The sequence below is a fragment of the Diabrotica undecimpunctata genome, chromosome 3 (genome assembly GCF_040954645.1).
Source record: "Diabrotica undecimpunctata isolate CICGRU chromosome 3, icDiaUnde3, whole genome shotgun sequence".
Lineage (NCBI taxonomy): Eukaryota > Metazoa > Arthropoda > Insecta > Coleoptera > Chrysomelidae > Diabrotica > Diabrotica undecimpunctata.
The window spans coordinates 145,527,561-145,540,491 of record NC_092805.1 but is presented as its reverse complement, the minus strand read 5'-3'; the positions used below and the strand labels follow the sequence as shown (position 1 = coordinate 145,540,491).

At 32.8% G+C, this 12,931-nt stretch overlaps 2 protein-coding genes across 4 annotated transcripts in view; one reads left to right on the top strand and one right to left on the bottom strand.

The window, feature by feature from the left end:
• Positions 1-12,931, bottom strand: part of LOC140436080 (uncharacterized) — a 1,443,853-nt gene that overhangs the window by 539,410 nt on the left and 891,512 nt on the right. The gene's annotated exons all lie outside the window — the stretch shown is intronic.
• LOC140436204 (glutathione hydrolase 1 proenzyme-like) overlaps positions 1-12,931 on the top strand; it is a 61,393-nt gene that overhangs the window by 27,860 nt on the left and 20,602 nt on the right. The window lies entirely within an intron of this gene.

Sequence of the window (12,931 nt, the reverse complement as noted above, 5' to 3'; positions counted from 1 at the left end):
CTGCCTTTATAGAAAATACTGTTGGACAAAATACTAATCTTCATATATCTGTAAGGTTCGTAGTCTATTCCGGTAAATATCTGATTAGTGGCAGCAGTCTATTGAGTCAAAAGTCTTTTTTTGCAAAAAGTATTCTGACTGGTTTAAAGAATATGTTACTGTAAACGTACATAAATCAACGCTATCTATAGACCAGGAAAGTAACGATTTTCTTAATTCTTTGATACAGATATCTAACTGCTGCTTTTGATTTTGGTGATAACAGTATGTAATAAACAACATATTCAAAATATAAGACGTCATTTTTTACTTATAAACAATTATTAACAATATAAAATCGATATTTGATTTTAAATCCTCACGATGAAGACCAGTATGGAAATATAACATAATTTTACTAAAAAAGTATACAAAATTTTTTAAACTTTTATTTAAAGTTTTTTTTTGTTTATTTTTTACCTAATTATTGCAAAAAAAAAGGTTTAAACGGTCGGTTTTTTGAAAATTATTAATAAATTTTCTGAAATTACACAAAAAACTTTAATTTTGCGTGAGAATAAGAACAATATATAAGTATTCAGCTATAAAATCATTAAAAAGGTTCGCTTAGTAATTATTGCAAAATTGAGATCATTAATCGGCTTAGAGCTAATCATGCTCTTACGCCATCTTATATACATGGAATCGGCTTATCAAATACTCCCAATTGCGCTTGTGGCAAAATAGGCGATCTAACACATATTATATTAGTATGTGATTTAGAAATTAATATTATAAACGAACTTTATAAGGAATTATTAAATTCTGAGTGTTGTTTTCAAATAAACCTTAATCTTTTAATATTTTCAAATAATATGGAAATTCTTCATTGCATTTACAAACATGTTAAAGTATGTAAATACAAGTTTTGTTTGTTTGTTTTGTTTAAAGTAAATAGTATATAGGCATAATTTGTTTATATGGTTTAAAAATAAAGTATACCACAAATTAATAAGAAACAAAAACATAAAAGAATTAAGAATAAAAATAGAACAAAAAACAAAAAAATTAATACGAAAAAAACAAGAAAGTAAAAAACAAAAAAAGCAACAAAAAAAAAAGAAAACAAAACAAGATTTATTATATTATATATATAATATATGATATATATATATATATATATATATATATATATATATATATATATTATATCAAAACAAAATTTATGTATCCATAAAAATATTAAGTATATGTAGTACTAACATTGATAACTGATAACAAGAAAATTTTGACTATGAATCTGCAATAAATAATAATTAAAATTCAGTCAATTTTAACAATAAACACAAACAAGTCTGGCTAATTGGCTCTGCCAAAGCCATTATTAAAAAAAAATTGTTTATCCCAAAAAGCTTTTATAATTTTATCTTAACTCTTATTATTATTAGTAGAAAAGGTTATGAAATGATAAGCAACCCAAATATTTATGAATTTCTTATTTAAGAATCAATTCCTACGGGGTACTGCTTGAATTATACTGATGATTTTTACAATTACTTTTTCTCAAAATCATTTTAAATATATTGGAAATAAATAATTAATTGTTTCAAACAATGTATAATTTATAAATAAAAATTATGGAATTATTCTGTATATTTAATGAACATATTACAATTTACATATTTATTTTACTATTTTTATTTATAATAACTATCTATATTATGTTATTTTATCACCACATTTATGTATATCTATAAATGTGGAGGTGCTACTCTGACTAATTATATATATAAAATCATACTGAGAGCCTGAAATGAGGAACAAATCCCAGAAGTATTGGGATCGTTTGGCCGCTACACAAAAAGGGAGATGAATTAGAATGCAGAAACTATAGGGGAATAACCCACCTTAATACAGCATACAAAATATTTTCGAGTATTTTATATGGTTGCCTGAGTGCATATTCAGTGGAGCTTCTTGGCGAATATCAAAGTGGTTTTAGGCCTGGTCGATCAACAACAGACCAAATCTTTGTGCTTAGGCAAATACTTGAAAAAACCAATGAATTGAATATCGACACATACCATCTTTTCGTAGATTTCACATCGGCCTATGATAGTGTCCTAAAAAATAAATTGTATGAAACCATAGATGCATTCAACATCCTCGATAAAATGATAAGATTGGTTAAAGCTACAATGCGTAAAGTTGTTTGCAAAGTTGAAATACAGGGCGAACAATCACAAGCATTTGAAACGCATGTTGGGCTGCGACAGGGAGATGCGCTGGCGTGTCTCCTTTTCAACATAGCTCTGAAAAAGGCGGTCAGGGATACTCAAATAGACAACAGAGGAAACATTTTTAATAAATCTTCCCAAATTTTGGCATATGCAGATGATGTCGACCTAGTTGCCCGCACAACACGCAAGCTAGAAGAAATGTATACCACCTAGTCAAACGCCTCAAAAAATATGGGCCTGCAAGTAAATAAAGATAAAACTAAGATAATGGCATCAACAACCAAGAATAGAGCCAGAAATATCGGCTACCAATTCACGGTTGATAAGTGGTGGACAAATTCACATACTTAGGCTCCCTGATTACCAAGGAGAACGTTATGACGGAAGAAATCAAGCGAAGAATAATCCTAGCAAACAAATGCTATTTTGGACTGAGTAGTCATATGAGAAGCAGAAACTTAAGCCAAAAAACTAAAATAACCATATACAAAACCCTTATACAACCAGTGTTGACATATGGGTCGAAGACATGGACCATTTCCAAGGCAGATGAAAATCTCCTGCTTATATTTAAACGAAGGATCCTAAGAAGAATATTCGGTGGCATCTGTGAAAATGGTGTTTGGAGAAGGAGGTACACCTACGAGATATATCACAGATATAAAAATATATTTGGTGGTAAAAACGTAGTATCCTTTATAAAAATAGGAAGACTAAGATGGGCAGGACATCTGGAAAGATCACAGCAGAAAAACGCTCCTAGAAGAATCCTTATGTCGCAACCTGTGGGAAGTAGAAGTAGGGGTAGGGCAAAACTCAGATGGAGGGATGGTGTAGGATGGTAGACAAATAGGCGCAGCAAACTGGCAACAGTTGGCAATGGATAGAACTGACTGGCGTAATAGACTTGGGAAGGCCGAGGCTCTTTTATAGGGCTCTAGCACCAATGATGATGAACTATCTATATAAGTTTATCACCTCAAGTTTTTCAATCAATAAAAGTAATTGTAAAAATAATATAAACGTATAGATTTGATTTCCAACCTAATTTTTTTGTAAAATTTATTGTTAAGAGGTATTATTTATGACTGCAATACATAAATATTTAGGTTATATATTATTTTATAACCTTTTCTACCAACAATAATAAGAAAAAGTACAATTTTGCAAAATAAATATTTATTTTAAATTGTTTGAACAAATTATTTGGTTAAATAAACAATTCACAAATTAATTAATTTAATTTTTATAATCCATGCAACGAAGTACTGCAAATTAAAAAAAAATATTTTCTTTGAGTACAACCAGGGATATTAAGACCTTTATAAATTTTTTATGAATTTAGTTTTTGAAATAGTATAGTTGAGAAACGAAAAAAAGGCTTTACTCAGGTTCTAAGAGTCGTAGGACATTCTAATTTTTTTGTTTAAATTCGTGTACCAATATTTCGAATAATAAAAATAACTTCCTACATATTAATGAGCGAGTTATTTTATATGTTTATAATCTTAAAATCGCTGTTCTTTTGGTAACTAGTTTACAGTATTTAACATACACGTTTTAATCGATAAATAATTTAATTTGATAAAATAAATATTTCTCTTCCATATGGTGCTTTCAGATTCATGTATACCTAATAATTTACGCATAATAACACTGTAGGTAAACAATTTTTTGGGAAGAACAATTTCAATTCTGCAGTAACTGTTAGGGGTACGACAGGGCTATATCTTGTCTCCTATTCTCTTTAATATATACTCAGAAGAAGTATTTAAGACAGCGCTAGAGGAAAGCACAGAAGGCATAAAGATAAATGGAGAAATAATTAATAACATAAGGTATGCTGATGACACTGTGATTCTAGCAAGTAGCATGGAGGAACTGAGTTGCCTAATGAGTAAGATACAAAAAACAAGTGCACAATACGGACTCAGACTAAATATCACAAAAACCAAATGGATGTTAGTAAGCAAAACCCAACAACCACCACAGCAACTGATATTAGACAATGAAAGAATTGAACACGTGGATTCGTACATCTACTTGGGAACAACAGTTAACTCAAATTGGGATCAAGCGAAGGAAATACGTGTAAGAGTAGAAAAGGCAAGAGCATCGTTCACTAGCATGAAGCAAATTTTCACCTCTAAAAGCCTCACCCTACCTCTCAAAATTCGACTTCTGAAATGTTATGTATTCCCGGTTTTGTTATATGGAATGGAGGCGTGGACAATGACCGCAACATTGATGAAAAAAGATGATGGACTGAGCACGTGACCAACGAAGAGGTACTACGCCGGATAGGTAAAGAGAGAGAGGTAGGAATAAGTATAAAGAAAAGAAAGTTGGAATACTTGGGTCACGTTATGAGACATAATAAATATAGAGTACTACAACTGATCGTTCAAGGGAAAGTAGACAGCAGAAGGGGTCCAGGGAGGAGAAGACATTCGTGGCTCCAAAACTTGCGGCAATGGTTCGGATTGTCATCTGCTGAACTATTCAGATCTGCCGTAAACAAAGTCAGAATAGCCATGTTAATTGCCAACGTTCGGAACGGACAAGGCACATGAAGAAGAAGAAGAAGTAACTGTTAAATGAAACTTTTTAAAAATTTTATAGATGGATACATGTGATATTGTCCCCATTAATATGCTAAGTTAAACTTTTTTGGGTAATTTTAAAAAAATTATTAATAATTTAAAAAAAATCTTTTGAAGTTATTTTTGTAATAACTAAGAGACAAATTCACAAAAATTATTTTAAAATCTTCTATTCTAAATGATTTTTTATAATTTTTCAGTAAAATTGTGTCACTTTTACGTAAAACATGACGTTTAATCTTTTGCATATTTTGTTTATTACATATTATTATCACAAAATTTATCAAAAGCAGTTTTTAGGTGGTACCTGTATCAATGAGTGTTACGAAAAATGTATTTTATTTGCTGGTTTTTCTGGTCAACTACATCTTCTGGTTGACCAACTGTTGCATTTGCTAAAAAGGAATTAGATCTCAACGTACCTACATAAGTTTTTTAATTGGTTAGAAGTAAAGATCAAGACGTGTCCTTAATTTTGCAAGCTGCTACTACGGCTGTCTCTCGTCAAAGAAATGTGGATTTAGCTGTAATTTTAAAAGAAGCAAATAAAAGTCATAAAAGACCTAGTAAAGTTTAAAAAAATATTTATTTGAGAACGAAATTATAAACCGACAGAAGCACTTGAGTTAGTTTCAAACACCAATTTAAGTAAAATGCAATATCTTGATATTAGACACCGAACTATTCTCAAACACTGCGACATATATCCAGATTACAAGCTTATATGGCTTTGCAAGTTACAATGTAGATCGTATGGAATAACAGTAACTGATATTGTGCAACTTTATCAATTTTGTTGCAGCCCACAGCCAAACACATTGTTGAAATTCAACAAAATGTAATTACAAGAGAAGGTAAACGGCTTTAAGTTAATGAAATTACTACTGAAATCGGCGTCGTTCTGAGTGTCGGTCTACACCCTGATGAAATTTTATATACTAAAATTTATATTCATCTTTTTTTTTAATTATAAACAAAACAACTTTGTAGAAGAACAGAACTTCTCAATCTATCAAATATTGTCGGACTGTAATGTTAGAATATGCTAAAGAAACAAGTAATCATATTCTAAAATAAAAGCATAATACTATCTTCTTCTTCTTCTTCTAATGGCGCTACAACCCTTTGTGAGTCTTGGCCTGCTTAACAATGTTATGTGTGTGTCCTTCGCCACTGCCTGATGTTCGTGGTTTTAAGATACCTCTCTACGTCGTCTATCCATCTTTTACGGGGTCTTCCTCTTGTTTTGTTTCCTTGGGACTTCCATCTCTGGACTACTTTTACAGCTCGATTATCTTTCTTTCTAGGTGATCAATCTATTCTTTCTAGGTGACCAAGCCAGTTTAGTTTTTGTGACTTTACAAATCTAACAATATCTGTGTACTCTGCATTAGTTCATCTAGCTCGTGGTTCATTTTAATTCTCCACGAACCATCGCTGCATTGGATAGGTCCAAATATCTTCCTTAGTATTTTGCGCCTAAATATTCTCAGTTGATTTTCATGTGGTTGAAAGGGTCCACGTTTCACATCCATATGTGACCACTGGTCTAATTACCATTTTGTAGATTCTAAGCTTAGACTCACGATTCAGTAACTTACTTTTCAATAAGTCTTTGTATGCATAAAAGCACGTATTACCGCCAAGAATCTGTGCTTGTATTTCTTGACTGATGTTATTGTTGTCATTTATTATTGAGCTTAGGTAGGGAAAAGTGGAGGGGTATTTGTAGGTATGGTTGTCTACCTTCAGATTCTCATGTTTATTTAATTTTGTACACTCCATATATTTTGTTTTGCTTTAATTTATATAAAGACCAAACGTCGCAGCTTCTCGTTTCAGTTCTATAACTTTTTCGCTTAATACCCTTTTGTTGCGGCTTATTATGGCAACATCATCCGCATATGCACATATTTGCATTGATTTGGAACCCTCCAGAATAATTCGTATAAGTTTAACCAACTTATTAGGTATCCCTAACATAGATAATTGTTTTAACATCTTTTGTCGATCTACTCCATCAAACGCCTGTTTGAAATCGATATAAGGTTGTAAATAGGTATGTAATATTCAACACGTTTTTCATGTATACCTCTTAACATATGTATTTGATCTATAGTTGACCCCTTTGGTCTGAAGCCACCTTGGTATTCACCAATTATCTCATACGAAAACCATTCCAGGCGGCTGTATATAATTCTTGATAATATCTTGTAGACGTGATTTAAAACTGTTATGCCCCTATAATTTTTGCAGCGTCGTTTGTCTCCCCCTTTGTACGTAGGAAGTATGATTCCTACTTTCCAATCTTCTGGAATGGCTTCTAGTGTCCATATGCGGTCGATTAGTTTATGGATACGCCTTCATAGCACATGTCCACCATTCTTTATCAGTTCTGCAGTTATTCCATCTGTGCCAGGTGCTTTGTTATTTTTTGGATGTCTTATTACTTTTATCGTTTCTTTCAATGTTGGTTACTCAACTAGTTGTTCTGCTGTGTGGTGAATTATTTCTTTATCTTCGTTTTGTTTTTTTTCTGGGTTTAACAGCTCTTGAAAATGCTCCTTCCATCTTTTCATTATTTTCTCTTTCTCGATGATAATTGCCCCATTTCGTCCTTGCAAACTGTTGATGTTGTCATGGATCCTTGAGTGTATTACTTAGTTTCCTTGTAAAATTTTCTAGTCTCTATTCTGTTATTTATAATATATTATAGTTCAACAAATAGCCAATTTACACGTTTTAAAAATTTGACAAAAAGATCCTTATTATTAAATATATTTTATTACCGACACAAATAGACAAAAAAGTTCGCAATATAGAATACATCGACTACACACGTGTATTCGGATTTTTGAGTGTACATAATATATTACATATTACAATATTGACTAAATCTATATAGAACAGTACTTTATATAAAGATAGAAACAAAGACATTTTAAAACCGTAAAAAAATATTTGAGCTAAGATTTCAAAATAAATTTTATTAACAAGGCTACAAACCTAAAGAAGACGGCTTTGGAAGTACAAAAATGATAATCCCCTTCGTCGGGAATTTCATTATTATTAAAGACCGGATTTAAAAATATAAAGAATCGCAAAAAAGCGCTAAAAAGCATAAGCATTATAAAAAAAAACATTTTATTATATAAAAAAGCATGAACATAAGCATATAATTTTCAGTAAACCATTTTTTACGACAATAGGCCTATAACCCTTACTTTCTTTCCCAAAATAAACTCTTGTCTTTTAATTTAATGTTGAATACAATAATTTAAATATTCGCAAAAAAATGTCTTATTTCACCGACCATATCTCTTTGCGTTGTATCCAAAATAACTTGTTAAAAATGAATCTTATGCTTCTTGTATAAGCTTCACTTTTGTTTTGCTTAATTTTTCAATTAAAGGCATATTTTTTAAGTTATTCATAAAAAACTATTAACAACGTGGCTTTTTTCAATGAAAATTCGCTGTTTTCAACCATAAATAGATCAAACAGTATTAATTTTCTGAAAAAATCTAAAAAAAGGGTTGCTTGAAATTTATTCGTTTATGTATTCCTGTTATTATTTTGAGCAAAACAATTTTCACATCCGAGAAGAGGTGGCAGCCACCACTAGGGTGAAAACACACATCGACGTTGTATAAGTTTTGTTATTTTCACACTTTCCCATTAACACACCAAATTTCAAGTGAAGCAGTTTAGTTGGACAAAATTGGGAGGTGAATAGCCCGAGTGACTGGCTATATCATCAATGGCGTTTCAACTATTCGTGAGTCTTTCCGTGTTTACTATTTTCTTTTATTCTCGTCGGTTCTTTGTGACTATTCCCCATTGTCTCATTCCCATTTTTCCAAGCCCTCTCTGAGTACATCTTTCTACCTTTTTTAAGGCCATCCTACATCTTCCATCTAGTTCTTTCTTCTTCTTTTAATGAATGATTATATATATATATATATATATATATATATATATATATATATATATATATACATGACTCTGTCTGTTTTTCAATGTGCCTCCAGTAAGGTGTCGTTCCATCGTTTACGTGGTCTTCGTACTGATCGCCTTCCTATTGGGGAACCGTCTCTGGCCCTCTTAATTTCTCTATTTGTTGGAATTTGGTTTATATGATCATTCCATTCTACTCTTCTATTTCTTTTTAACAGTGCCTGGGGTTTTACGGGGTGGATTAAGTAGCTCTGCGGTTATCCGGTCCCAATCCCAGATAAAATGTGGTGGCTAATTGGTAAGGTTAGCAACCTACCAATCGTCGAATACTCTTTAAAGAAACATTGTACAGCTTTGGAGCCGTATTAACCTTCATCAGACAGGCTGTCATCAAGTGCCACCAATCACGCACTTCGATGTTTATCGCCCTTCCTTCTGGGACATATAATTAAATTTAATTGGTTGAGAAATGAAAAGGTTTCATATAAAAGTTAATTTATCTTTAAATATGGGATATTTTCGGATCTCAAGTCAGTAGAGTCAGTGTGTGTCAGTACATGGTTTTACCCGTGTAGGGTAGCTCCCTAGAGCACTTTGCTCGAAGGGCTCTGAATATTTCTAAGACTCTGAAGCTGAGTTTTTTTCTTCTTAGAAAGAATGTGTTTTATTTCCACCTCTAATAAAACCATAATGGCATTGTCTCTTCAAGATAATGCCACAATAAGATCGTACCGGCCAACTACGTAATATTACACCATATTGCGCAATAGTTGGACAAATTAATAAACATGGAAACTTACACCAAGATGCTATCAACTTTGCATACGTTTATTAATTACACCGGAGACGACATGGCGCCCAACCTTCAACGAACTCTACCACGACTCCGAGATGTTAGAGTTCTCATGCTCCGCGATCGAAAATCGCAAACAGTTCCAACACGACGCCTGCATCAAAACCACTCAAGAAAACAGCGGGGAGAAACATCGGATGTTAGTACACCAAACTAACATGCCGATATCCACCTTCTGCAGCCCTGAAACCGTCGCTATGCCATATCTCCGACGAGCCAGCCTACTTGTTGCTAAGTACCTGATGCAATGGATGTCTCCGCAGTAGCCAGTCACTGCCCTACCATTATGTGGTCCAGAGCACCACGGAGGCTCAGGCAAACTCACCGGCGACATGCAGATGGGAAATGTACAGCTAGAGAGGACGAAGCCGCGGTAGAACGAGCAAGTCGTCGAGGATGGACCTGCAGATGCTGTCAACAACACCGACCACCGCCTGTGAGTGTTTTTGTGCAGTGCAAGTGCGCGCTACGCGAGTGTAAGTGCGTGTACGCGAGTGTAGTGTGTGTTAGAGGACTGTAAGTAGATTTGACAATATGGACATATACACTTTTGATATATTTTATGCATTTTTTCATTTCTGTATTTGAATTGTAAAAAAATTTGTTTTTCTTAAGTTTTTTTTAATAAAATCAGCTTTTTTTATCAGCCTCAGAGTCTCCAAAGTAGGGGGATGTCATCAAGTGTCACCAATCACGCACTTCGATGTTCATCGCCCTTCCTTCTGGAACATATAATTAAATTTAATTGGTTGAGAAATGAAAAGGTTTCATATAAAAGTTAATTTATCTTTAAATATGGGACATTTTCGGATGTCAAGTCAGTGTGTGTCAGTACATGGTTTTACCCGTGTAGGGTAGCTCCCTAGAACTTTTTGCTCGAAGGGCTCTGAATCTTTCTAAGACTCTGAAGCTGAGTTTTTTTCTTCTTAGAAAGAATGTGTTTTATTTCCACCTCTAATAAAACCATAATGGCATTGTCTCTTCAAGATAATGCCACAATAAGAGCGTACCGGCCAACTACGTAATATTACACCATATTGCGCAATAGTTGCACAAATTAATAAACATGGAAACTTGCACCAAGATGCTATCAACTTTTCATACGTTTATTAATTACACCGGAGACAACAAGGCCTCAAAATATTACACAAAAGACGGGCCGGGGTCTAAACGGACCACATTAAATGGGTGAACTATGCTTATACGAAAAAAACTGTAGTAACACATTATTTTTATCATATAAACATTTATAAGACTAAAGCATACACATTACTACAAAGTACATTCTACTACTGACGGTAACAGACTTAATAACAACTACATACTATTTGTACAATGTACACCAACTATCTCTAATTTTGCGTTTTCTAGATATACAAAATTGTCACATTTTATACATATTTTACTAGGTTTTCTGTCTTTGCCTCCACAACACACATGGCACCGCCCCCGTGTATTTTTTGTTTGTTCTACTCTGGGCTCAGTAATATTCAAAAGTTCTGTGAATATATCTGCCATATGACGCTTTTTATTCTTTTCGATGTGCTTATTGTTATAATGTGTGAAAACATATTCCTATATAAGTTCCTTGCCCAGTGCCAAAATATACCTTTTACGATTACTTATTTTTTGCTTTTTTCAATGATGGTATTTTAGTAACTACAATTTATAGGAATTAATACCGGTGACATCAATAAGATGAGAGAATATAGCCATCGGCCAATGGTTTGTTTTTCTTTGTACCGTATATTCTTTAGCTAATTTATCGGTTGTATAGACAGCTATTTTCGTTTTGTTGTAAAGTAGAATAATTTCAGGTTTATAGGAGTTTTCTTCACCAGCCACTTTCTCGTCAACATGTTCACTTAAAAGTAAGATAACTGCAGTTCTTGGTTTTAAAACAAGAGACTAACGTTCGATATTTTCTAAAAGCAAGCATATTTGAATAAACTGTTTTATATTATGCTGTTAGAAGCTCCCTTAAAATAAACGTTTTATTTTGTCAAAGAGTTCCACATAGAGTTATATCCTTCTCCCATAACTTGTAAGTTGTAAACTCGTAAAGAAATTGTCAGTTGCTATTCCAAACCCTCCTTTTAAATGGTTTTCAAATCTAGGACAACTCTTTGGCCTTAAGCTTTTTCCGCCTAACGAACTTGTTTACCTAAAAATTAATAGATTTTATAATTTGCTTGTTTTTTTATTGGCAGTTCAAAAACTTACCCAAATAAATTTGCATGTGTACAATAAAAGAAGTAGTGCAGTCCACAAGAACCCATATCTTTAATACGTACTTGTCAGGTTTACTCTTCATATAAACTCAGAACGGTGCTTTATCTCTAAAAGGCACGAACTGCTCATCTACACACAGATGGACTCTTGGGTTAAGTGATTTCTTACAATTAAAAATTAAAAAATTCACATACATCTCTTATTGGGGCCAGTTTATCTACTGATTTTCGTTCTTGTTTGAACATATCTCTAGACATAGCAGCTGGTATTATATGACGGCAGTAAGCAATATCGTCACATCAAGGTATATGGATCGCCTACTTCGATCCATGAAAAGCTCGAAGTATCCATATATAAGTAATACTTCAATATAGGCTTGAATCTCTACAGAATCAAAGCAAACATACACTTTAGTTTTATTTCGGTTTTCACTATTCATTTATAGTAATCCGCTTGGGCCTTCCGATTAGTTTCCATAACAATGTTTAGAATTTCGTCTGAAAAAAACAGAAGGAAAGCGTTGTTGATACTTGATATATCATCACTGTAATTTGTAAGTACTAGAGCATGTCTACGAATATTGGCCTTTGCGTGTTTCACTTTTGTGTTTTTTGGAAACCTTGACCACTCAGTTCCATCTTTAGATACATGTACCGGTAAGCCTTTAGAGACAGTTACTTTTGGTTCATTTTAATCTATGCTTTAATCAATAATAAGGTTATTTTCTTCTTCTACGTCTGTTACATTGTCTCCATCTTCTAAATCACTTGCTGTATCCTAATTGATATCAAGCTCTGGATTTTTACTTTCAAGTAAACGTTAAAGTTTATATTTACTCAGTTGCTTTCGGCTAGACATAAATAAAACGTAACTCATGTTCAGTATTTTATACACTATTCACAAATACGATAAGAAACCAACTGACACTGGAACTCAATATATTTATATTACCGAAACTATCGAAACTATCTTACCGATATTTATATTATTTCGTAAAATTTTATCGCAGCTCGGGGAATTTCCCATTTAAACATGTAAAACCCTTACATAACATGCTAGTACACTCA